Raw genomic sequence first — 26,246 nt, 5'->3', positions numbered from 1 at the left:
ATTGCTATATTGACCAGCTTGGTCTCAAACTCACAGAGATATACCTACTTCTGCCTCCTGAGTGCTGGAATTAAAGGTGTGCACCACCACACCCATTGCCCAGCCTTCTATACCAATTTTGCCACTTTCTATAATTTCTTCAAAATAAAGTTATCCTAAAAATAACAGAAGCCATGGGGCCAGCGGGCTTGGCAAGTAAAGGCAATTGGCAAGTAAAAGCAAGTTTTCACTTGCTTTTTTTTTTTTTTTTTTTTTTACGGACCTGAGAGTTTGATCCTTGAAATCCACGTGGTAGGAGAGATCTGACTCCTACAAACTGTTCTTTGACCTTAACAGGTAAACCAGGGCATATGGGTGTGCACTCACACTAGGTCGCACACACACACCAAGTAAATAAACAAAATACTGGGAGGAAAAACAGGGAGGTGGGTCAGTAGTTAAGTGTTTGCAGACCCGTATTAGGACTGGAGTTCCAAGCCTCAAATGCCTATCAACTCCAACTCCAAGGGATCTAACATGCTCTGCTCATGTACAAGCTTATGCACCCATTCACTCATGTGCACATCTACTCACAAGACCCACACATGTGTAAGTAATCAGATAAAATCTTTTCAAAAGATGAGAGGGTAGGTAACATGTAAGGTAGAAGTCTAAATGAAACAAGAATGGCCAACAACTGCTAACTGTATGTAGAGCTCCTAGACTTTGCTTTCCTTTACTTAAATTTGTCTAAATAAAACACTAATAAAGATGTAAGAAAGCTATTATACCTATAAACCTAAGTATTAACTGAACAGTTTCTCTTGGCTTTTGTTTGTTTGTTTCTAACATGAATTTGAATTCTGTAAAATAATCGTGTTTCTATACAATGATTTTTGGGCTGGCTCAGTGGGTAAAGGCACTTAACAGTAAATCTTGACAATCTGGGTGAGAACAGACTCCACCCTCCACAAGGCTGTCTGTCCTCTACCCTCACACACACACACCACACTACCCACACATCATGTACACGTACATGATAATCACTTAATTTTAAAAACAAAGTAATACTTTAAATAAAAAGATAAAGTAATACAAACTGATTTTTAGTAGCTTAAGTTCAATTAATGACTTGTATTTTGCCCTTCTTTTACTCTGTGTGTGCAGGGGTGGGGAGTCCTGACTTCTTACTGGGATTGTTTATAAGCAACATCATGGGTTTAGAGGGGTTGAACATGAAGAAAATCATACTGATAATTCTTCCTCTAACATTACATTGATTACATAATGTGAAAATAGTTCACCTAAATATCCAGTTTATGTTCTACCCAACTACATTCCTAAAGACTCAAAACAACTTTTTTCTAAAATTAACCAAAGAAACCCTGCCAGGGAAGATTTACAATCAACGCACCAGTCATCATTCCAGCGATCTTCATTAAACGGGGGTAGGAGGGGGATATGGGTATGGGTATGCTTGGAGATGTTTTACTAATTCTAGCTGCCTTGTGCTAGAAATGTCACTAAGCTCAGCATGTTAGCATGCACCTGTAACCCCAGCCTTTCAGATGGGTGGGGCAGAGGCAGTTAGGGCTGCCTGGGCCTACAAGCCGAAAACTGTTTAAATCAGAGCCAACAAAAAGTAAGGAAGAAAGGGAGAGAGGGAGGAGGAGGGAGAGGAAAGGATAGATGGGAGAGGAGAACACAGAAAGAGGAAAGGGAGGGATTTCTGCTTAAGTTAAAATTAACTTTAAATGATCTTGTTTTTAAATTGTCTACAGTCTTTATATTTTTTAAACATTTTTTTTAAAAAAGTAGCTATTAAGAGCTCTTGGAATACAATACTCGCCATGTAAGGATGAGGATACACAGTGGGTGTCCAGCACCCAGGCACAATGGTGAACTCACACTAGGGCTGGGAAAGCAGATCCCTAGAGGTCACTGCTAGCCAGTCTAGTCAAGTTCAATGAAAGAACTTATCTCAAAATAAGGGACAGCTGAGCAGTAGTGGCACACACCTCTTTTAATCCCAGCACTCGGGAGGCAGAGGCAGGTGGATCACTGTGAGTTCAAGGCCAGAGAGAGTTCCAGACAGCCAGAACTACACAGAGAAATCCTGTCTTGAAAACCAACATTAAATAAAATTAAAAGGAGAATATTCAAGAAAGGCACCATGTGCAAATGCATGCACACATATAAAATATTAAAAGGAAATATTGAAACCTGAACAATGATTATAATTTGCTGAAATTTTCAACAAATATACATGAATATGAAAAGTAATTCAATGGATACAGAAAAAGAATACTCCTTGTCACACAACTGCTTACATTTTTTAATTTGATTAATTATATCTTTCCCTAAGTGATTAAAAGCAATTTCAATAAAATAAGCTAATTAAAACTAAACTATATATAAAATGACAAAAGGCAAGCTCTGCATTCTCAATGGGACCCTAAGAAAGTCCCAATATTTTGTCATCTACAAACCCCTTTCAGCTCCAAAATACTTGTTCTAATACCATGACCATGAGGACTAGTTTGGGGAAGGGTCAGCCATGCATACCGTACTGAAAAGAACTTACACTGTAAGTTCGTTTCACAAACATACATTTGGATGGATGGTTATTCTCAATATTAGGTCAGAATTTCTCAAAAGTTTACTTCTTATAGAGGTTGCCATGTGCGCTGTAGCATATTTAACATCTATCCACCAAAATTAGAAGAATCTCCCAGCAAGATAAGAAAAAAAACTACAGATACTGCCGAAATCACCTCTGGTTTGAGAACCAGTATATGAAATGTAAACATTCCAAGGCCTTTTGAAGATGGGAAAGACAGTGACTGTTTTTCTTTTGTGACATAGGTGGGAATACATAAGAAAGGCTAGAAACATTTTCTAACAAAACAAAAATGCCTAATTACAACTACTAGTTTTGTATGAGGCCCAATTAAAAACATCACCCAAGCATGGTGGCACACACCTTTAGGCCCAGCACTGGAGAGGCAGAGACAGGAAAATCTATTATTGAGTTGGAGGCCAGCCTGGTCTACAGAGGCCAGCCAGGGCTATATAGAGAAACCCTGTCTCAAAAAAATAAAAAAGACCATTAACCAAATACTATTGTGTGACCAATGTGGAAAAGAGAGTAACAGTATTGTCAAACTGTGGGAGAGAAACTGGAGAGGTGGTTCCACAGTTAAAAGCCGTTACTATCTACCAGAGGACCCAGGTTCGATTCCCAGCACCTACATGGCAGCTCACAACTGCAACAATTCCAGTTCCAGAGGACCTGACTGACATCCTTGTCTCTGGTCTCTAGGAGCACTGCACACATATGGTGGTGCACAGATATGCATACAGGCAAAACATCCTTCCACATTAAATTTTAATTTTTTAATTAAAAATATTTTAATTATTTTTAAAAGCTGTGGGAGGCATTCATAAATATTTCTAACTGTACCTTGTTAAGCATCCTCAATAAAGTGATCCAAAGGCTTTATTTTCATTTTTATTTTGAGACAGTCTGGCCATGTAGCCCAGACTCACATGGAAGTAGTAATCCTCCTGCCTCAAGCCCCTGAGTTCTGGCATTACAGGCCTTTGCCACGGCCAGACCAGGTTTTAAACTGAGATTGACTATTAACACAAGTCCTCATCTCCCTGGCATTCTGAAAAGGCTAAGCATTCAAGTTACTTGTAACCACTGTGAGAATCCACATGAAAAACACATCCACCCAGTTAAACATCACATGCATCTATATCGATCCATTTACTCAAATACAAATGCAGCACAAGTCCCATAAAAGGAATTAACACTGAAGAATATCCTCAAGGCCTTTATGTTTTTAAGGAAAAAGCCAAAGAAATCCCATCCAAATAAATTACACTTAAGGTTACACATCTCAACAATAAATTAAACATTGCTACATTCATTTTCTTAACTTTTTAATGCTTACTATAAAACCAACCCAGCCACATTTCCCTCCAAACAGATAAATAGCCAGTTTCATTAGTCTATTCTTGGATAGGTCACCAGACTGGGAATAAGAGACCCAGAGTCTATTCCCAGCTGCAAAACACACTGGTAATCTCAACAAAGTACTCCCTTAGGTTGAGGTTCTACTCATACCATGCTGATAACACTATCCAGAAATGGCAGAGAAAACCCAGGACCGCCTTGGACCCAAAAGACAATTGCAAACATAGTTTTAGATTAGTTCTAAAATTCTATTTAACTTATTTATGGTAACATTTAACACACTTAAATTTTCAAAAGCATGTGTTACTTTTATCACTGCTCTCCACAAAATTAGTCTTTTTCAAAGTTCTATAACAAGTCATAATTATTATATAAAAGACAAATGCAAATGGGAGGGGAAGGCTTCAGTTTGCATTTCCTCACTTCAGTCTACTACACACACAAGCAGCCTTTCTTTGTCACTGTAAAAAGTACTTCGCAGTCTGGAGAGCAAAAGTTTGCCCCACAGCCTAATCCTGGAAAGGCCCGGGGAGCAGTCTCACCACTAACCATGCAGGTTTTACTAACACAGCTAACATAAGGACTGCGGCACATACTGTGCCCGAGTGCAAGTTTTAAAACAAAGTTGTCCTGTAGACCAAGTTCAGCCTGACCTTCTCACAAACCATAAAGCTGTAAGCACGGTGCAGCCAGCACAGGAGAAGCAGCAGCCCCTGGCCCCCGGCAGCCCACTGCAACACAAACACTGCACCGAGATACTGGCAGAGCGGCCCCAGCGCCGCCAGCGCCGCCGCCGAGCCGATCCGGAAGCAGCGCAGAGAGGCCTCGGGCGCACGCGCTCCACAAAGGCTCCTCCTCCCGACTCACTTGACCGCCGCCAAGGGGCCTTGGCCGCAAGCGCGTGAGTTCCGCGGGCCTGGCGGCTCGCCTGGGGTCCCTTCAGCCAGGCTCCCCGGATCTGTCCGGAGCTCCAAAAGCCCAGGGAACTTAAGGACTCCCTATTCCCGAGTGTCTAAAATGAAAAGTGTGAGGGTTCTGGAGTCTTGGTAAAAACATGCACCCTTACAAAAAACGGCAGCCTGTCAAGTTACTAGGCATATGGCAGAAGAGACCTTCAATAGGAAACCTTTCAATAGCTTTAGTCCTTCCTCTTACTCATAGTTCTCCATCCCTTAATTTACTCATTCTAGTCTTCCCTTCCTTTAGTTTTACACAAGAACTGTATTTTTCCTTAAAGAATTTTTCTCCAGCCTATCTTTCCACTTACTCTTGAATTTACCTAACAAATTTCCTAAGTCTCTTCCAGAACATTCCCACTTTGCTACTCAAAAATCTCAACAAATTTAGCTTTTATAATTTGTACCAGCTCCTACCAAATAACTCATAAATAGCCCCCTTGGCCACTCGTTTTCCAGGTCTGTTCCCTCTTTCTCTCAAAACTAATAATTCCAGGCCTAACACATTCATGTTCTGTGAAACTATTCCCGAAAGGAGTCACTTTAAAAATCCATATTCTAGGCGTGTCTCACCCCATGTTTTTGCCTTTGGCTGTACTAGGGATAGAGTCGAACCCAGGACATGAATTCTACACAAGCACTCCACCCCTGAGCTATATCTCCAACTATCTCCCACCCTGCCTTCAATTTAACATCTATCTTTAAAATCTTTAAAAAAATATTCTCTAAAAGTCACTTGAACCTCTCATCCTCCAAAACCACATAGGTAGAGAAGCAACTCCACAATGTTATCCTCTAACCGTTACATGCAACATACACATACACTGTTATCCTCTAACCTCTACATGCAACATACATACACATACACTAAGTTATCCTCTGATCTCTACATCTGACATACACATACACTAATAAGTACTTTTTTAGTCAAATTCTTGATAGTATAAAGGGAAAGGTGACAGACAGAAGGTAAAATTTGACCAAAATGGGTGCTATTACAGAACTGGGCAGGCCAAGTATGGAGCAGAGGTGCAAGCAAAGCAGAGAGGCGGGGCCTGAGTCTTACACACCATCAATGAGAGTGATGGGTGGGGGAAACACAGGAGTTCTTTTTAGGTGGCAAAGTTTCCATTTAAACTCTATTTTGTCTTTGAGATTAGCAAGTCAATGCCTTTAGAGATGTTCAGTAGATAAGTAAGACTAGAATATACAAAATTGTCAAAAAAAAAAAAAAAAAAAAAAAAAAAAGGAACTAGAAATAACCCAAGAAAACAAATTTAGAATGGTGTGGGGGATGCGTCTATGCATTGGTAATTAATGGGAGGAAAAGCTAACCCTAAAACTAAGAGTGTATGGCATCAGTAAGGTATGAACGCAGCCTCAGCCACTGGGGAGAGAAGGGCTGTGAGACAAAAGGGTCACAGTTTCGGGCCAGCCTAGGGAAATGTAAGCCTGGGATTCTTGCTTAAAAACCAAAGGGAAGAAAAGAAAAAATGAGATAGAAGGCATGACACACATTTGCTCAACTGCAAGATACTCTTCTTCGCCTGCTCGCCTTATGTTTAAGCATCTGACCTCCTCATTCATGTCCAGTCTATCTGACTAGCTGCTGTCAGTTTATAGCACTGTTGACATTCTAGCAGGACTGTGGCTCAGTTGCCAGAGTGCAACCCTAGCATGCACCAAATTCTGGTTTTGACCCAAGCAGCACAGGAAACCAGGTATGATACACAAACCTGAAATCCTGCATTTGGGAGGGAGGGGCAGGAGAATCACAAATTCAAGATCATCCTAAAACAGATAACAAATTCAATCCCAGCCTGGAAATCTCTCAAAAAGGAAAAAAAAAAGGGGGGGGGAGGTTGGGGGATTTGTTCATGTTCTAAAGTCAACAAATAAAATCCTCTCGTCTCTCATCTTTGATATACTTCTATCTCATTTTATGTTTCCTTTCTAATCCACATCTCTCAGCTAAGTTTACCTATATATTACATTTGAAGGGCTATGATTCTAAAATGTTATTTTGTACAAAATGTCAGTTAACTGTGACCATTAACAAATCCACCTATTTCTTCCAATCCTGTGATGGGAGATGTCATTCTGTAAATATGTTTCTCTTATTGGTTAATGAATAAAACACTGTTGGCCAATAGGAAAGCAAGATAGGTGGGACTAGGAGACAAGGAGGATCCTGGAAGGAGGAGGGAGGAGATCCAAGATGGAGGACGGAGAATAGAACACCAGCCCCTCTCTCCGGTAAGATAAGACCACATGGAAGTACTTAGATTAATAGAAATGGGTTAATATTTAAGACAGAGCTAGCCATTAAGCAATGATTATAACAAGCCAACAGCTTTGTATCTAATACAGTGTCTCAGTGTGTTATTTGGAGCTGGTGCAGTTCTGGGACCAAGGCTGCAGGAAAAAAACACTCATAACATAATAATCCTGTACCTCAAAATCAATCTGGGATTTTTTTTTTTTTTCCCACCTCTTGACTGGACTGCTGTGACCACTTCCTCTTCTCTCCAACTTGCCCTTTCCTACATAAACAGCTTCTCTGGCTGTCTAAAGTACCATGTTTCTACTCCTTCGCTGTGCTAAAAGGTTCTTCTGCTTCTACTACTACTCCATCACTAAAAGCTGGCTGTGGATTCCCACTGAACACTTCAACCATCCCTCCTGCACCATCCACCAGTCTCTGAAATATTTTCAACAATATGCTCAAAACCTTTGTTCAGTCCCTTCCTCATTTCCCAAAGAACACATGTCACTTCAGCTATCCACACATACATACTGACTATAACAACCCACCAACCAGTGTGCTTCATACTCTCCAAGCCTCTCTCTGTTAGCCACAATCATATATGTCTACATATACACCTCATCTTTTTGAGACAGGACCTTGCTATTTGGCTCAGGCTGGCTTCGAACTGAGAGCTGGAATTAAAGTATGCACTATCATACCTTGCTTCACCTGCTTTCTACTAGCATTTAGTTTCACTTATTCCCTACACATTCTGAAGCTATCAATGCCTTCATTACTGCCCTCTTCAGAGTGTCTGTCGTCTACTATACTAGCAGGCAGCTTCTCAATAATTCTATCCTCATCTGTTTTCTCCACTCATACACTAAGTATTAAAAATATCAGCAGACAGCCAGGCAATGGTGGTACACACCTTTATCCCAGCACTAGGGAGGCAGAGACAGGTGGCTCTCTGATTTCTGGGCCAGTCTGGTCTACAAAGCAAGTTCCAGGACAGCCAGGACTGTTAAGACAGAGAAAGCCTGTCTCAGGGGAGAAAGCTATTAAATCTACAGAAAATCAGCAGAAAGCTATTAAATCTCCCACAATTCATTCTAAATATAACTATCCCATCAACTAATCTAAATCATTTCATACTTAAAGCATAATCCTATTCAAATGCTTCCATGTCCTTCCATGAAATTCTCAGATCATACCTCTGGTACTTATAATAGTCTTTACAGCTTCTAAAATGCAGTTACCTTCATCTGTTACTTGCCTCCAGTTTCAGAATAAGGTATTCATCCTTCTTAAAGTAAACTCAACACAATTCCTACATCCACTGTTCCATACTTTCCACATTCACTGGATACACCTCCACGCATTGATAACTGGCTTTCTTGAAGACCACAAGAGAAAAAAACTAAAGACCTATGCACCAAGCCCTTGGCCCACCACTCAAATCCTCATCTCTTTGGCAGAGACACCTGATCTGTCTTGGTTTGCACATGCATATGCTTTTACATAGCATTCATGGTTCATGGTTCATGATTCTATACTGGCCTTGGCTTGTGGTAAGACCACTCCTCTTAACCCAAATTGTAGGTATCTTCTCTAGTTTTATCTCTCCCTCTTAATACTGCCTCAACTCTTTCCTTCATATGGAGATATTCCACTGCTGTCCCAAAATACCCTTTCAGTCATCACCCTCAACTACAATCTATTATTCCTAAGGAATATATGCATCTTTTTTATTTTATTTTATTTACTTATAAAGCCAGGTGTACTGGCACACATCTTTAATCCCAGTACTTGGGAGGCAGAGGCAGATGGATCGCTCTAAGTGCAAGGCCAGCCTAGCCTACAGAGTGAGTTCCAGGATAGCCAGGGCTATGTAGAGAACCTGCCTGGAGTAATGGATGGTTGTGAGCCACCATGTAGGTGCTTGGAATCAAATCTGGTTCCTTTGGAAAAGAAACCACTCAGTCATCTCTCTAGCCCCATATACTGAGTTTTTAACCCAACACTTCCTGATATTGCTTCAGTTAACATTTAGATTATCAGCACAAATTATTTGATAACCACCAGTGAGTGACCTATCAAATACAGTAGTAGTATCAATAACCAATTCCACACATGTACTCTTAAGTCTCTATTGAATCTCTTGGCTCTACATCCAATACTTTTAACTCTTGCTAGATAACCCATCCTCTTTTTTTCTGTTTAGTTCAGTTTTGTTTGTTTTGAGATCAAGTAAGATGCTCACTACATAACTCAAGTTGGTATCAGAGTCACTGCAATCTTCCTATTTCAGTCACTCTCGTGCTGGGACTACAGGTGTGATCCCAACACCTGGCCCAACGTCTTAACACCCTGAAACAGTACTAAGTAATCATCTTTACTCCACTACCATTACTGCCAACTAACATCTTCAATACTTCATACTTGCCACAGCCTTATAAATGTCTTCCAGTTATGTCTCCATCACACAAGAAAAGGTCTTAAGACTCCATTCTTAAACCTTCTTGTTACTTACCCACTCAAAACTCATCAGTTAAAACAAAATTTCATCAATGGTTCCTCACTATATCTTAAGTTAAAGCTCCTACAAGTTCCCCAAATTACAAACTGTCCAACAATTGTAGAATGGATAAATACACTGTGGAATAGTAATACAAGAGACACCTACGGAGAAATGAAAAATAAACTACTGCTATAGGCAACAGAAAAATGAATCTCACAGCCATAATTTTAAGCAAAAGAAAACAGACACAGAGGTACAATTGCATTTATATGAATTACTCTGTTATGACAGATTAGAATAATCACTGGTTTAGAGGAGACATCTTCCTACCTAGAGGTGACACAAAGGGACCTTATGGGGATGTAAGAAATGTAAGAATCCTCCTATGTGTTCAGCTAGGAGGAAACTGTGTAAATGGATATGTGAATAAAAATAAGTTTTAAAACATATTACCCAGCCAGGTGGTGGTGGCATGCACCTTTAATTCCAGTGCTTGGGAGGCAGAGTCAGGTGGATCTCTGTGAGATCCTGGCCAGCCTGGTCTACAGAGTTCCAGGACAGGCTCCAAAGCTACACAGAGAAACCCTGTCTTAAAAAAAACAAAAAACACCCTATTACCCTATACCTTTAGAATTAGAGTACCTTATTGGACATATTTCAATAAATAAAGTATTTTAAATTATTTTGGTCTGGATTTTGAGCTCTTCCTGCTATTTTCTAGCTTTATTTCTTTCCAATCCTCAACATGAACCTTACTCATCATAGCTGATTTAAACCACCAGCCCCTAAACATGCTCAGAAATGCCATTTCTATTCCCCTCATCATCTTTACCTATCCTTCAAGTTCTAAACTACACACCAATTCTTCCACAAAGCCTGATCACAGCTGCCATATATTTTGTCATTGATAGGATGCATATCCTTAGATAAATTCCTGAAGAAAATGGATCATGCATTCATAAACACAGATGTATCCTTCCACTGCCTACCATAAAACCTTGTACAGTGTAAGTGTGCAAAGATTCCTGAGTAAATTCTGCTAGTCCATGAAAAATACCCTATAATCTAACCCTTCCTTCTCATATCCTACTCATTGCTATTTCTATTCACATTCCATCCCAGTTTGCAAATTTAATCATACAAAAATGGCTAAACCCTTACTACATGAAACTGTCTGCTGTAAGGCACTCACTAAGCTACCCAAAAATATACTCTAATTTCAGCTGCTGCCACTGAATTTTTCTAGTCACCCAGTCTCTCCAATCCAACAATCCCACACCATCATCTTATCTGTAATCCTACTGCTACCTAACTCCTTTCCTTCTGAGCTTCATTATGAGACTAACTGGTCTTCTCATCCCCTACCTTACTGTACTCTCACACTGCCCCAATGCTATAGTGTACATCTATTGTCAGATTGAATAAATAAGCTTAGGGACAGACTCAGTGGTAGAGCACTTGCTAGTATGTACAAAGCCCCGGTTTCAAGCCTTAGCACTAAGAAAAAGAAAGAAGAAATGACGGGAGACGTCATTCTGTATGTTTCTCATACTGGTTAATGAATAAAGCACTGTTGGCCAATAGGAAAGGAAGATAGGAGGGACTAGGAGACAAGGAGGAAAGAGGAAGTAGGAAGGAGGAGTCAGTCAGCATGGAGAGACCAGGGAGACCAGATGCTTGCCTCACTCCCCGGTAAGGAGACCACGTGGAAATACGCAGAAATGTGTTAATACTTAAGACAGAGCTAGCCGATAAGAAACAAGTAACCGGGCCAACAGCATTGCATCAAATACAGAGTCTCTGTTTATTATTTGGGGCTGGCGCGGCGGCAGGACAAGACTAGGCTGCCAGCAGGAAAAACCATACTCGTTACAAAGAAAGTCTATATAGTTCTTGACTTAAATTCCCTACTCAAAATTCCATAACTATACATTAATGATATACGTTAACATACTTCACTGATATATTAACATATTTTAATCATCAAAACCCCACAACAACCTTGGTCAGAAAAATACAATAATTATCAATTTCCTGATAAGAAAGCAGAGGTTCAGGAAAAAATTCTTCTCTATGACAGTAGTTCACAACCTTCCTAATGCTGTAACCCGTTCGTTTGTTTGTTTGTTTGTTTGTTTGTTTGGCTGGCAGGCTGGCTGGCTGGCTGGTTTTTCAAGACAGGGTTTTCTCTGTGGCTTTGGAGGCTATCCTGGAACTAGCTCTTGTAGACCAGGCTGGTCTCGAACTCACAGAGATCTGCCTGCTGCTCTGCCTCCCAAGTGCTGGGATTAAAGGTGTGCACCACTGATGCCCGGCTGTTTGTTTTATAAGTCAGGGTTTCTATTTCTATGTGTAACAGCCCTGGATGTCCTGAATATCACTTCATAGACCAGGGTGGCCTCGAACTCACAGAGATCCACCTGCCTCTGCCTCCCAAGTGCTGGGATTAAAGGTGTGCACCACTGATGCCCGGCTGTTTGTTTTATAAGTCAGGGTTTCTATTTCTATGTGTAACAGCCCTGGATGTCCTGAATATCACTTCATAGACCAGGGTGGCCTCGAACTCACAGAGATCCACCTGCCTCTGCCTCCCAAGTGCTGGAATTAAAGGCATGAGCCTAAATACTCTTTAAAATATTTTTTTTATTATGTATGTATACAGTGTTTTGTCTGAATGTATACCTGCTGGATCTCATCACAGATGGTTGTGAGCCACCATGTGGTTGTTGAGAATTGGACTCAGAACCTCTGGAAGAGCAGCCAAAGCCCTTAACCATTGAACCATTTTTCCAGCTCCTGTGAACCTTTAATACAGTTTCTCATGTTGTGGTGGAAGCATAAAATTATTTTATTGCTACTTTATAACTGCAATTTTGCTACTATTATGAATTATAATTTAAATATCTGATATGTAACCTAAGGGGTCGAGAACCCACAGATTGGGAAAAACTGTTCTACAATTACGGAATGTGCAAATACAAAGGCCAACACAAAAAACACAATGCAACTTCTATTTGCTTACTAACACAACAAATACAAACTACTTACTAACTTTCTGGCCACTCATATTGTACCTAACCCAAACTAACTCTTCCTACTTTAAAACATAATCCACCTAACTCATAATACCCCTCTGCTCTTAAAACTACAAATTGTGATTATTTAGAAACTTATGAAACCCATTTCATGGGTAATAATTAGGTTCCTACCCCAAACCCCCTAAGTCAGTTTTGCTTTTTTTTTTTTTGGGGGGGGGGGAGACAGGGGGCAGTACTTTTCCTTTTAGATAATATCTGGACAGGGCACAGTGGCACATGCTTTTCATCACAACACTCAAGAAGCAGAGGCAGGTGAATCTCTGAATCAAGGCCTGATCCACATAGTAAGCCAGGGCTATACATAGTGAGACCCTGTTTTTTTGTTTTGTTTTGTTTTAAGTGGTGGGAATGAGGTGCTAGAGGGATGGCTGGCAGTTAAGAGCTCTGGCTGCTCTTCCAGAGGACCTGGGTGTGATCTCCAGCACCCACATGGTGGCTCACAACTGTCTGTAACTCCTGTCCCAAGGGATCCAACGCCTTCTTCTGACCTCCAAGGGCACTGACCTCCAAGGTGCAGACATACATGCAGACAAAGCACCTACACACACAAAATACTACAAAAAAATTTTTAACAAAGAATACATACTATTCAAAAGAATCCAATTCGGTAAAGATGATTTTGGTTGTATTGTGAATTTCCTGTCTTTCATACACATGTATTAACTGTAAGTAAGTAACTCTTACTGTGGGTTATCATTTAAATATTGCACTATTCCCCATAGACCTTAGATGTCTAATCTCCAACCTCTCAGGCTACAATGTTCTTTTTAAATTATTTTCAGTATTTATCTTTTTTTTCTTCTTCTTTTCCCAGACAGGGTGTGTAGACCAAAGTGGCCTGGGAAGCTGGATCCTCCTGCCCCTGCTTCTGCCTCCAGGTGCTGGAATTACAAACCAGCACTACAACAGGCTTTAAAATCCCACTTCTGTGGCACTGAAATGTTGTCCCAGGTTCGTCGTAGTCAAGTACATTCTTACAACTTCAGTACCAGTGGGTATTTTGTTATGGTACACATTGGTGTTTACAGCAGGCACACTTGTGATCACTGTGCATTTGTGCACAAGTCTAGGTCCCCCAGAATATAACTCTCAAGGGTCACTCCTGATGGCATCTAATAATGCTTTTGTATATGATGTACCTGACTTGTTAAATAAAAACCATCCACTTTCTGAAATCCTTATCTGTACATTACATGAATAATCTCAGATATATTCTAAACTTTCTAAACTTATATTCTAAACTTATGCTCCAAGTAGTCTTACCACTGTCCTCAACAGCAGCCCTTTCCGTCTGCCTCCCATTGTTCGCCAATTCTCACTAGGCATGACTACCATAATCATTTCCTTCTTGCAGAACTACTTTTCTCCCCATTCTGATTCTCTTCTGCCTTAGTTCTAGTTCTCCAACATCTAAAACTATCAGTTTCTCTCTTGGAGGTGGGGGGGTGGGAGGTGGGTAGGTACAGCGTCTCATACTGTCTTTCTAGCCGTCCTGAAGCTTGCTATGTAGACAAGGCTACCCTTCAACCTGCAGCAACCTCTGTTTCTGTGGGCCTGGATTATAGGCATAAGCCACCAGCCCTATTGAACAATGTCTCCTCAAATTATCTTCACCCTTTCTAGTACACCCGTTTTTAATCAATCCCCTTCATTCTTGTTCATATAAAAAGGCAAATTATAATTTAAAAAAAAGAAAAAGAAAACAGATAACTCAGCTCTCCTGGACTAGCTTCCCATTCACTTATTTATTCAACAAGCAGGTGTGTGTCCACCACACACGTGCCCTCAGTCCTATCTGTCCCATCTACAATTTACACAGCAGCTATGAGAAGTGTGCTAGAAAATGCCAGACTTGTATTCTTCACTCACTAACCAAACAACCTGGAAGGTAGACTCAGAAAATAAACTAAAAGTTGCAGTACATAAAGACTGAAAAGTTGTTTCAGGGGGCTCAAAAATCTACCCAACAGAAGTTAATTCAGAAAGAAGCAGACCAGTAGAAAAACAGCTAAGAGGAAAACAGACAGGAAGCATTCAAAAAGATCCAGACAGTGGGCTCACCCTAGGGCTGTCCAAGAAACCTGTAGCCCTTTGGTTCTACTCTGAAACCCCTTAGAGCAACAGTTCTCAGCCTCCCTAATGCTTTAACTCTTTAATACAGCTCCTCATGTTGTGATGACATCCCCAACATAAAATTATTTCATTACTGTGTGTTATGAATCATAATGTAAATATTTTTAGAGATAGAGGGTTGCCAAAGAGGTCAAGACCCATAGGTTGAAACCACGCCTTAAGGCGTTACACAAACATCTTTGTCTATCCTTTCCCATTACTATTAACAAATATTCCCAATACTCTGAACTCAGTGCTGACAGTCTTCAAAATTTTGTCCAACCAGGCATGGTGGTGCACACCTTTAATACCAGCACTTAGGAGGCAGAAGCAAGAGGATCTCTGTGAGTTCAAGGCCAGCCTGGTCTACAAAGAGTTCCAAGACAGCCAGGGCTACAGTGAGACCCCAACTAAAAAAATGCACATGTATACCCATAGAGACACAAAGATATCCCTTACCTTTTTTTTTTTAATTGCATCCATCCAACCATCTGAATTTGTTCAACTAGCACTTACTTAGAAATGCCTAATTATAAAGTAGACACAACTATCCAAAATATTCCCAACTTCCTCTCTGAGATAATTTTCTAAAGCCAGTTAAGTCAACCAAGAAAACCATTCCCATACCTGTGATTAACTGTATAAGTAAAACTATTCTCTATTTGATACTGGTTGGTCTTTATCAATTCCAAAAATCAAAACTTTTGGAGTTTGGGAAAAAGACTTGTCAGGAGCCAGTAAGATGACCCATCTAGTAATGACACTTGTCACTAAGCCTGATTTGATCTCTGGGATGGATCCACACAGTGAAAAAAAGAAAACAAATCTCACAAGCTGTCTTTTGACTGCCACATGCACAAAATACATAAATATAAAATGTTTTGTAAAAACCTTGTCAACAATGAGGGCACTCAAAATATACTTTGTACCACCCTGGAAGAAATGTCCTCATAAAGACCACATCTCAAGTACAGTTTAAAACCCACCCCTAATAGCATATTAGACACTTAGTAATAGCTGCATAAAGTGGCACTAGAGGTTGAAAGGTAATTCAGAAAATGTGTTCCACAAAAGGCCTTAACACTACTATGGAACATTAAAACTCTCTCGTCTGAAGATATTTTCACTTCAAAAGATCAATTTCAGGCTAGTGAGATGCTCAGCAAGTACAGGCACCCACTGCCAAGCCCGACAGCCTGAGTTCAATCCCTGCGACCTACAAGGTTGAAGAGAACTGACCTGACCCCTGCAAATTGTCCTGTGACCTCCACATGCACTGTGGCATGTGTGCTCACACACATGAACACATGAAAATACTTTTTTTTAATTTAAATCAATTACCTGAAATCTTAGTAAATTGTTTCACAATTCCTATTCTCACCTAATGAGGGAGGAGACCACACCTTTATTTTATTTTATTTTTAATTTTTCTCAAAATTAATTTTTTGGGGCTTGGGGAAAAGAGGACACAGTCTCATACTATAGTTATAGCTTAACTCAAAATGGTTCTGCCTCACCCTCCACCTCTTAGAATAACTGAAATTATAGACTTAGGTCATCATGCATGGCTAAATCAGATTTCATATTTAAATGTGTGCATGTGCATGCAGTTGTGTGTGTGTGTGTGTCTTCGTGTGTGGTGCATACACACCACGTGTGAACGAGTATGTACTTGAAGGCAAGAGGTGTCCTGCTCTCTGCCTTATTCCCTTGAGACAAGGTCTTTCAATGAATCTGGAACTACTCAGTATTCCTGTCCCTGACTACCCACTAACCATACCCTCTATCTTACACACAGGGCTGGGGTTGCAGGCACAGGCGCAACCACTCTAGCTTTTCCTATGAGTCCAAGGGATTTAATCTCAGGTCCTCAAACCTTGCACAGAAAGGATCCTTACTCTCTGAGACATCTCCCTAGCCCTTAAATCAAGATCCTTAAAACAGAGAATAAAAAAAACACAAACTAAAAACAGCATCCTTCTCCAGACCAGATTAAACCATCCTTTGATCGCAACCCCCCAATATTTATGCAGGATTAAAGCTCCAATCTAATCCATTCCATCTTCCTCCAGAAATGTAAATACACTTTTGTCCTCCATGCTCTCAAACTCACATACCTAGGCACACACTTGTGTTGGTTTGTTCACTGAGACAAGGTCTTTCTAGGTATCCCTCGCTGGCCTTGAACTCACAAAGATCTACCTGCCTCTGACTCCCAAATGCTGATATTAAAGGTGTATGCCACCACCGCCAGCTAACAGTTTTATTTTTAGTAAATACCTGTTGAATAATTGCTAGAAGATAGTACTGAGCAAGTTCCACGCACCAGGCTACATAAAGAAACCCTGTCTCAAAACAAAACAAAACAAAACAAAACAAAACAAAAAACAATCAACAAAAAAAAAAACTTCAGTTTTCCCCAAAGATTATTTAAATACAGTCTCAGTTCTAGAACAAGTTACAATCTAATTAGCATTTTCAAAGAGAAGAAAAGGTAGAGAATTGATATAAATGACTATGCAAAGAGGATAAAACTAGCTCAGTGGCAGTCCTTGCCTAACATGCACAAGACACTTGATGTGTAATCTAAATACCAAAAACCATTTTTGTTTTGTTTTGTTTTGGTTTTTTGAGGCAGGGTTTCTCTTTATTGCTCTGGAGCCTGTCCTAGAACTAGCTCTTATAGACTATGCTGGCCTTGAACTCATAGAGATCTGCCTGCCTCTGCCTCCCAAGTGTGCCACCAATGCCTGGCCCAAAAACCAATTTTTAAAGAGAATAATGCACATAAGAAATCAGAATATTCAGTATTCATATGCACATGTGAAAGAACGCTTGACATTATTATGAGTAAGAGGCTTCCAAGAAGTTTAATTACTTAAGCATTTCCTAAAGGAAGAACAGTATCTTCTTAGTCCCCATGTCTAACATGCTGACCTGAACTCCATACAAATTTTGAAAACAGACTCTATTTTTTTATTATTCATTCTGTGTATATGCATGCACACACATGTGCCACTTGCATGTAGAGGTCAGTGGACAACTTGCAAGAGTCAGCTCTCTCCTCCTACCATGTGGGAATGGGAATTGAACTCAGATCATCAGACTTGGCAGCAAGCACTTTTTTACTAGCTGAGGCATCTCAGAGACTTTGATGACTCTGTTCTTCTAAATGAGCAGCATAGATCTGTCCACAATATGTCCACACCAATCCATTATTTAATAAAAACTTAAGAGTTATATAGTCAGGGGTCAGGGGGAAAGGATTTTATTGCAAAGCCTGGTGATTCAAGTTTGATCCCACAGACCCACAAGATAGAACTGACTCACTCAAGTTGTCCTCCGTATCATGGTGTATGTGTGTGCATGCATGTGTCACTCACACACAATAAATAAATGCAATTTTAAAAAATGTTACAGCCAAGCACAGTAGTGCATGCCTGTAATTCAAAATACTAAAGCAGAAGGATCCCAAGACCTAGGTGAATCTGGGAAACTTCTAAAGTTCCAGGCCAGTCTGGAACAATTTAGCAAGGCCCTATCTCTAATGAATAAATGAAGGAGGTAATGAACAAACAAAAAATACCTCAGACACCTGGAATGAACATTCAGGGGTCATTTTAACACAATTCCTCATTTCATCAACTAAAACTCTCCAGAAGACTGCCAAAGAATATGCAGCAACCTGGTAGGTAATTCCAAGGTGAACAAGCAATTACTACTTTAAAGCAACTCCTCTCTATCTCTGACAAGCAAATCTAATGTTGCAACCTCCCTTCATCATTTCACCCAATACTTCTAACTACTTTAACAAAGCCCTTTAAAGTTAGAAAAGTTTAAAGTCTCTCTCTTTATTTTTATTTTATGTGCATTGGTGTTTTGCCTGCATGTGTGTCTGTGTGAGGGTATGGAGCCCCTGGAACTGGAGTTATAGACAATTATGAGCTACCATGTGGTTGCTGGGAATCAAACCCAGGTTATCTGGAAGAGCAAGCAGCTAGTGCTCTTAACCCCTGAGCCATCTCTCCAGCCCCTTAAAGCCTCTTCTAACACAGTAGGGAAGTCAAAAGATACAACTTCAAGTAGTTGGTTCAAAGCCTCTTAAGTTTTTAAGCCTCTAAAACTCAAGGCTTCAGTTGGGCCAGTGAGATGGCCAAGAGGGTAAATGTGCTTCGCTGCTTAATAATGCTAGCCTGATGACCTGAGTTCAATCCCTGGAACCACATAAGGGTGAAGGAAAAAGCCAACTCCTGAAAGTTGTCCTCTGACCTCCACAAATAGTCACCCTGCTGCACATGTGCCCACATGCAATAGTACTTTTTTTTAGTTTAAATCAAATTAAACTTAAAATAAAATTTTTAATATCAAGACTTAAGCACATCATTCGAAAGTATAAAGCATCTAATAAACAAAAATAACTAAAGATCAGAATGGAGAACAAAAGAGAGGAAAAAATATCAATGACATTCATTCATCCATTTCACTTAAGGAAAGCTAACTTCTGTAGTTATTATCCAAAATGATGATGTCACTTTGGTAAAGAGAAATGATGGAGCAGAGCATGGTGGCACACATCTTTAATCCTAGCACCTGGGAGGATAAGACAAGAGGAGTCTGAGGCCACCCTGGGCTATATAACCCAAACAGAAAGAATATAAACTTACCAACTACTTAGGAGAGCTGAAGAAAAACATAAACTAAAAAACATAAAAAAAAAAAAAAACAAAAAAAAAAAAAAAAACTAATCCTTAGAAGTAGCAGCCTGTGATAGAGGACAAGTGTGGGGGAGAACATACGGGAGCAGAGATAAATATGATCAAAGGGTATTTTGTGTGTGTGTGGTGTGAGAGAAAATGCCATAAGGTGACCCGTTGTTTTGTACAAAATGTGCTTCTTTTCTTTTCTTTCTTTCTTTCTTTTCTTTTTTTTTTTTTTTTTTTTTTTTTTTATGTTTTCTAGTTTTTCAGGGTTTCTGTTTATTTTCTTAAGGCGTAGGGAAAGAACAAGGTTAAAAAAAACAAAAAGTGGGGCTCAAGTTATACCTCAGTTGGTAGTATTTACACAGCAGGCAAAGCCCTGGGTTCAGCACATGCATTTAATCCCAGCACTTGGTGGGCAGAGGCAGGCAGATCTCTGTGATTTCAAAACCAGCCTGGTCTTCAGAGCAAATTCCAGGACAGCCAGGGCTACACAAAGAAACCCTATTTCAAAAGAGCAACAAAAAACAAAAAACAAAAACAAACACAAAAGGGGGGTGGAAGGGAAAAGAGGAGGGAAGGCAGTGGGGGAAATGTATAGCTTAAAAAAAAGTCCTGTTTTCATTCCCAACACTGCATAAACTAAATGAAGCCACATCTTTAATACCAGAGCTTAAGGAGGCAAAACAAAAGGTTCAGAAAGTCAGGGTCATCTTCCCTACATAGTGTGTGTGTGTGTGTGTGTGTGTGTGTGTGTGTGTGTGTGTCTTTGTTTTTCTGAGACAGGGTTTTTCTGTGGCTTTGGCACTCCCTCTGTAGACCAGGCTGGCCTCGAACTCACAGTTCCAAGTGCTGGGATTAAAGGTGTGTGCCACCACCGCCTGGCTTCCCTACATACTTAAGAGGCTATTCAGCCTGGGTGACACAAACCCGTCCTAAGAACAAATAAAAAAAAGGAGAGTCTGGGAGTGGTAATGCAAGAGGTGGATCTCTGTTAAGTTTGTGGCCAGACTGACCTCCAGTCAGTTCTAGAGCAGCCAGAGTTACATCGGGATAGATACCCTGTCTCAGGAGAAAAAAAGGGGAGGGGGACACTCAGCACAGCAGGCAGCAATCTCTAGAAAGCAAAACTGCAATTGACAGGGTCTGCTTTTCGTCGTTGGTCCCCTCAGAACAATTTTTCAAATTACATACACATTCATAGTATTTGCATAAGGAAAACATACTATATTTAGGTGCACTGTAGTAAAAGAATTGACATCATACTGTACAAGTTAGGGCCAGAGGCTGAGCCTCTCACACCAGGATGATAATAAAAATGGGTACAAGTAAGCCCTTTTTAAAAGTGAGCAAATCAGGTTGGAAAAACGACAACAGTTAAAGAGTACTTCTTCCAAAGGACCCAAGTTCAGTTCCCAGCACCCAAGTCAGGCAGTTCAAAACTGCCTGTCATGCCAGCTCCAGGGGACCCAAAAGTCTCTTCCAGCCTCCTTGGGTACCCACACACCCATGGCATATGTTCACACAAACACATAAATAAAAATAAAATCTTTAAAAGCAAACCTAAATGCACTAACAGGAAATTTTCCAAGGTTTTTAAAACAAAAAACTTGATTATTTCTACAAGAAAATGTGTAATGAAAGAAATCTCCTCCCTTAAGTACCATCTTAGCTAGAGAAATGAAACTTTTGCTAAAGGAAAGAGTGATAACTAAGTTTCCCATCCCTCCCCAAATTTCACTCCATCTTCAACTTCCATAAAAAGATTTGTCACATTTAACACATTTATAATCTTCTATTCAGTTGAAGTAATAATACAACATAATATGTATGTAATTCCTCTTTAATAACAAAAGATGAATACTATTCAGGTAGACTTTAAGACACTGACCTAGCCATGCACTTGGGAGACAGAGGCAGGGGGAATCTCTGAGTTCAAGGCCAAACTGGTTTACAAACTGAGTTCCAGGGCAGCCAGAACTACGAAGAGAAACCCTGGGGGAGAGGGGTGCCAACACCACACACAAACAACAAAAAGACAAGACACTGTCCTCCCAGTGTTCCTTCTTGAAAATCAGGTCTAATGTGCATTCGGTGAAAGCAAAAGAGTAAGAACTTGGTTTCCTGACAGAGATGCAAACTGTCATGTCAGTCCTCACCAGACCTAGACTCATCCGGTCACTTCAAGTTTCCTTAGACATCATGATTAACTACTCTTGACCTCCGTATAACCTAAGATCAACACAGATATTATAGAGCCTCCATTCTGCATGTCTACATTTTGCTGGCAGATGCTATTTTCTTCAGTAACACCATGCCTCGGTGACAGAGTACATCCGGAATTGTGAATGGAAAAGGATCTCCCGCCAACCCGAGGTATAGAACCAATCCAACTAGTCTCCTTTGGGGCTACAAATGCAAAGACAGGACGATAATGCACTGACTCTTAACAAGAACAATTATAATCTTGTGTCCTGCAACCCAGGCTGAAATACGGCACCAGCTCTTCTGGAACCCTGAAAGCTTTGGAGTGAAGATAAAAACCTCCAGGCCAAGTAATTCCTATTCCAGTTTCTGCCAAGACAGTGTTCATCCAGCCTCCCGCAATACTCCAAATCTGCAAAAATTCTAAACTCCATGGCCTCGAGAATCCCCATAGGCCAGGCGGTTTCTCAAGGTCTCTTTCAAAGATTTTCAGTTCAGTAGTGCGGCACTAAAACGTCTCAAACCAATCTACAGGGTAAGAGACTAATTCTCAATGACCCCAACCACAGGGGGACCCGCACTTACCGGATGTCATCTACTGAAGAGCCCAAACAGGTTCCGAACTAGGCCACTCTGGCCCATCTGGAATAACTCTTTAGACCTTGAGCCAGCATTTGATAATTATGCTACATCTGTCTCTTCTATTATGCATTCCCTGCATCTTCTCTAGTATTTAGCACTCCTCTGGCTTCAAATGCTCTCCCTTCTATCCACAGAAACTACTCTTTGCCTTCTTCCCTTGCCTTGGAAACGCTTCAGTTCTTTCCATAATGAAACGCCTAACATATCTGCACAATGAACACCCCCAGAATCCTCAAGACTGCTCCACAGCCACCCCCGGCATTCCTCCACCTATCCGGCATCTCCCCTCCGGCCCCTTTCTCCCCTTTCGCACTCCCACTATGCTTCCTGCAAGCAATCCCCTTTCTCCAGCCCCTGCCCTTCCCTGCAGCCAAAGAGCACTCCGAGGCAGCAGCGGCGACCGAGGCCTGCGGTGCATAAAGCACTGCACCAAGACGGTGGAGAGCCCTGGGGTCTGGCCGGCCTCCTCGCCCACAGCCTGGCACCCCTAGGCCTCCCCGCGAGCATCCCACCTCCTTCCTACCCGACACCGGCCGCAGGCCTCGGAGGCCGCCAGCTCGCCTCCGCCGCCCCCGTCATTCTCCGTTCTCCAAGCCCCGACCCACCATCCTCGCCCCGCTTCCTCGCGTCCCCCAGCCCCGCGCTCCCGCGGCCTGCGCCCGCCGCCTCCCGGGCCGCCCCCCGGCTGGCCCGCCGCTCCCGCGGGTCAGGCCGTCGCCGCCGCGCTCCCCCCGCGCGCCGCCCCCTCCCCTCCCCCGCCCTCCCGGGCCCGGGCCTGGCAGGCCGAGCATTTACCGCGGGCTGGCGCCGAGGCGCGCGGTCACCGACTGCAGGCGGCGGCGGCTCCGACCTTCCCACGGGCCCGGCAAGGAGGGCGAGGGGGAGGGGAGAGAACTTTTGCTGTGGCAGCTCCGGCGACAGCTCCCACCCCTGCGCCTTTCTCCTCTTCCTCCCCCTCCTCCTCCTCCTCTTCCTCCTTCTCTTCCTCCTCCCAGAGCAGTCGAGAGGCAGACATGGCGCGGCTAGAGCGCCGCCGCGGTCGCCGCCGCTGCCTGCGCGGTGCATTGTGGGAAGCCCCGCACACAGGAAGCGCTCCGAGCCGCCCGCCTCGCCTGGCGCGGAGACCTGGCTGCGAGACCCAGCGTGGCTTTGATTCCGGCGCCTGCGTGTCAGCAGCGCAGCGTGGCCCGGGAAGCTGGCCCCGCGCCCCGGGTCCCTCTGATGGACCTGTAAGGAAGACGCTTTGAAATAGATCGGAGCTGAGAAAGCTCCTGGGAGGAACGTCCACCCCTTGAGGCTGGGTGCGTGCCTGGAGCCCTGAGAAGTGAGGAATGGGGATTAAAAGCCGTCCGGGCCCTGGGAAGTGGAAGGGGCGGGAACGTAGATGAAAGAGTTGGCCAGAATTTCTTGGATCTTTGTTTTATCCTCTTACCTAGCCTCCCATCTGAGACTCCAGGGGGTCACATTTTTTGGAAGATGCAACCCTGCATCCTTGAAACTAGAAAATCTTGTTGGAGTATGCAAACTGAGATGTAGGATGTAAGCACCGAGAAAAAGCAAGAGATCCCAGTCAGGACTTTGTTGGGCCCAAACCTCGTTCTGTGTACCAACAATGATGTGATTATGATCTATACAGACCTAAGATTTCTCATTTGTCCCGTCTTTTGGAGACCCTTTGGTGACCTTCACTAAATTGTGCCCTTCCTACCCTCATTTAACCAACATCAGGACACTGAGTTACCTCTACAAAGGGATGGCTTAACAATGACTCACCTTTGTAGCCACACACTAGTACAAGGTCAGCTAGGTAACCTAATAAGTTCAGTGAAAGTTGAACGGTTATCAGGACTTTATGAGATGGAGCACCTTCATTATGATTTCTTCATTAATCCAAGGCTTTATTTAGCACCTCTCTGCAATACTTAAACATAATCTTTGAGGTGAGAGGGAAAGGACATTAAAATTCCTACAAAACTATTTCTGGAATTCTCCTTGTCCACACCCACCTCCCCACCCCTGAATGTTCATTTGAATAGTGGTTTTTGGCAAAACTCCAGACTCCTGAATTATGCACTTGTGATGACACTGAATTAGATTACTGTCTGCAAGGTTAATATCCCCACTCCCAGGCATTAACCTTAGTATATTGTGATGCCCATTTGAAATAGCTGAAGCTCAGAAGTTCAGCTGAATTCAGACACAGGTAACTAAGAAATGCAAGGATGAGCCAACAGCTCCACAATAAACTCCATTTGATTTCTCTGCTAAAAGATATAAATTTTAATAAGATGACAGTGCATATTCTGAATGCTAATTGTAACAAAACAGTAATATAAGCTACAGCAAGGGACACTTATCTGGAGGACAGCCTTCTGGCAACTTCTAGCAACTGCAATGGCATCAAACTCACATGTTTGTGGAGGGTTTTTGTTTAAAAAAAAACTAAAAAACAAAATCCTCTGGCAGCAAAGAATCGGACTTTCAGTTTTAAACTGTGGAGAAGCTAATAATTAGAACTGAAAGCCTAGGGTTACATCCTAATGGACTAAGGTGGATAGGGTTGCCACTAGGAATAGATCCATCTCTTTGTTTCTGAACATAATGAAGAGACAATGAAGAAACAACCACCTCAAATGGGCAGAATGAAAAAGACTGCAGACCATGACAGCCAAAGTAAGAGTAAACCTCTAGAAATATTCCTGGCCCCATTGTTACCGCTGTTGCTTTTGCCAGTCCTATCCATTCAGCTTGCTTCCTTTCCTTCGTAATTTCTACACCACCACCACCACCACCCCCCTTTAAAACAATAAAGAGAGGCTGGAGAGGCAGCTCAGCTATTCAGGGCACTTGTCTACTGCATTACTCCAGTAACTTCCTCTTCTGGTCTCCTACCAGCACACATACATATACACACACATAACACTCACACACAGCAGAAGACACATATCATACACATGAATAAAACTAGTAACAACAACAAATTTTAAAAAAGGACCTGCAAGAGGGCTCAGCATGTAAAGGCACATAATTTCACAGAACTGGCAGCCTGAGCTCAGCTCCCACTAAAGGTAAATGGAGAGAACCAACTCCACAAAGTTGTCCCCTACCTCCTCATGTGCACACAGTGATAAATAACATTTAAAAATAACCGGAGCCTCATAAGAACTTACAGACAAGCTGGTTGGTGGTGGCGAAAACCTTTCATTGCAGCACTCAAAAGGCAGAGGCAGGTGGATCTCTATGAGTTTGAAGCCAGCCTGGTCTACAGAGAGTTTCAGGACAGGCTCCAAAGCTACAGGAAACCCTGTCTCAAAAAAAGTAGAAGAAAAGAAAAAGAAAAAAGATTTGCTATCTGGGTTCAAGAAGAGACCCTGCCTATAAGGACAGAAACCACTGGATGCCGCCTTCTCGCCTCTACAAACATGCAGAGGCAAGTGCACCTGCATGGTGTACATGCCTGTACTCAAAAGCTGTATACATGTGTACTATACTCATATACCTTAGCAATAACCAAATTGTGAAATCTTTATTTTTATTATTATTACTAGAAATCTTATTTACTTAGAATCTTTTGTAGTCCCGGCTGACCTTGAACTTTCATGAAGCTAACCTTAAAATCAGGGTCTCTCTGCCTCCACCTCCTCAGGGCTAGACTTGGGCATTTACTAACACTCTAGGTGCTTACCACCAACAGCTGGTTTAAATAAGTGAAACTCAACACTTTAGACAAATAAAAACTTTGAACTAACATATTTCTATTTGATAGAAACCCACAGCTTTAGTGTGAAAGAGTACTCAGTTTGTCT

At 41.8% G+C, this 26,246-nt stretch overlaps 1 protein-coding gene across 3 annotated transcripts in view; it reads right to left on the bottom strand.

Moving 5' to 3' along the window:
* The window catches only part of Znf148 (zinc finger protein 148), a 107,675-nt gene extending 84,290 nt beyond the window's left edge, over positions 1-23,385 (bottom strand). For 2 of the 3 annotated variants that reach the window (XM_051191377.1, XM_051191379.1), the window contains exon 1: positions 23,236-23,385. The gene's annotated coding sequence lies outside the window, so the exon portion shown is untranslated. The remainder of the gene's footprint in view (positions 1-23,235) is intronic. The other variant, XM_051191378.1, reaches the window with a different exon arrangement.
* Between the last annotated feature and the right edge of the window lie 2,861 nt (positions 23,386-26,246).

This window comes from Phodopus roborovskii, unplaced genomic scaffold (genome assembly GCF_943737965.1).
Source record: "Phodopus roborovskii unplaced genomic scaffold, PHOROB, whole genome shotgun sequence".
NCBI classification, from domain to species: domain Eukaryota; kingdom Metazoa; phylum Chordata; class Mammalia; order Rodentia; family Cricetidae; genus Phodopus; species Phodopus roborovskii.
This window is presented reverse-complemented; position numbering and strand designations above follow the sequence as displayed.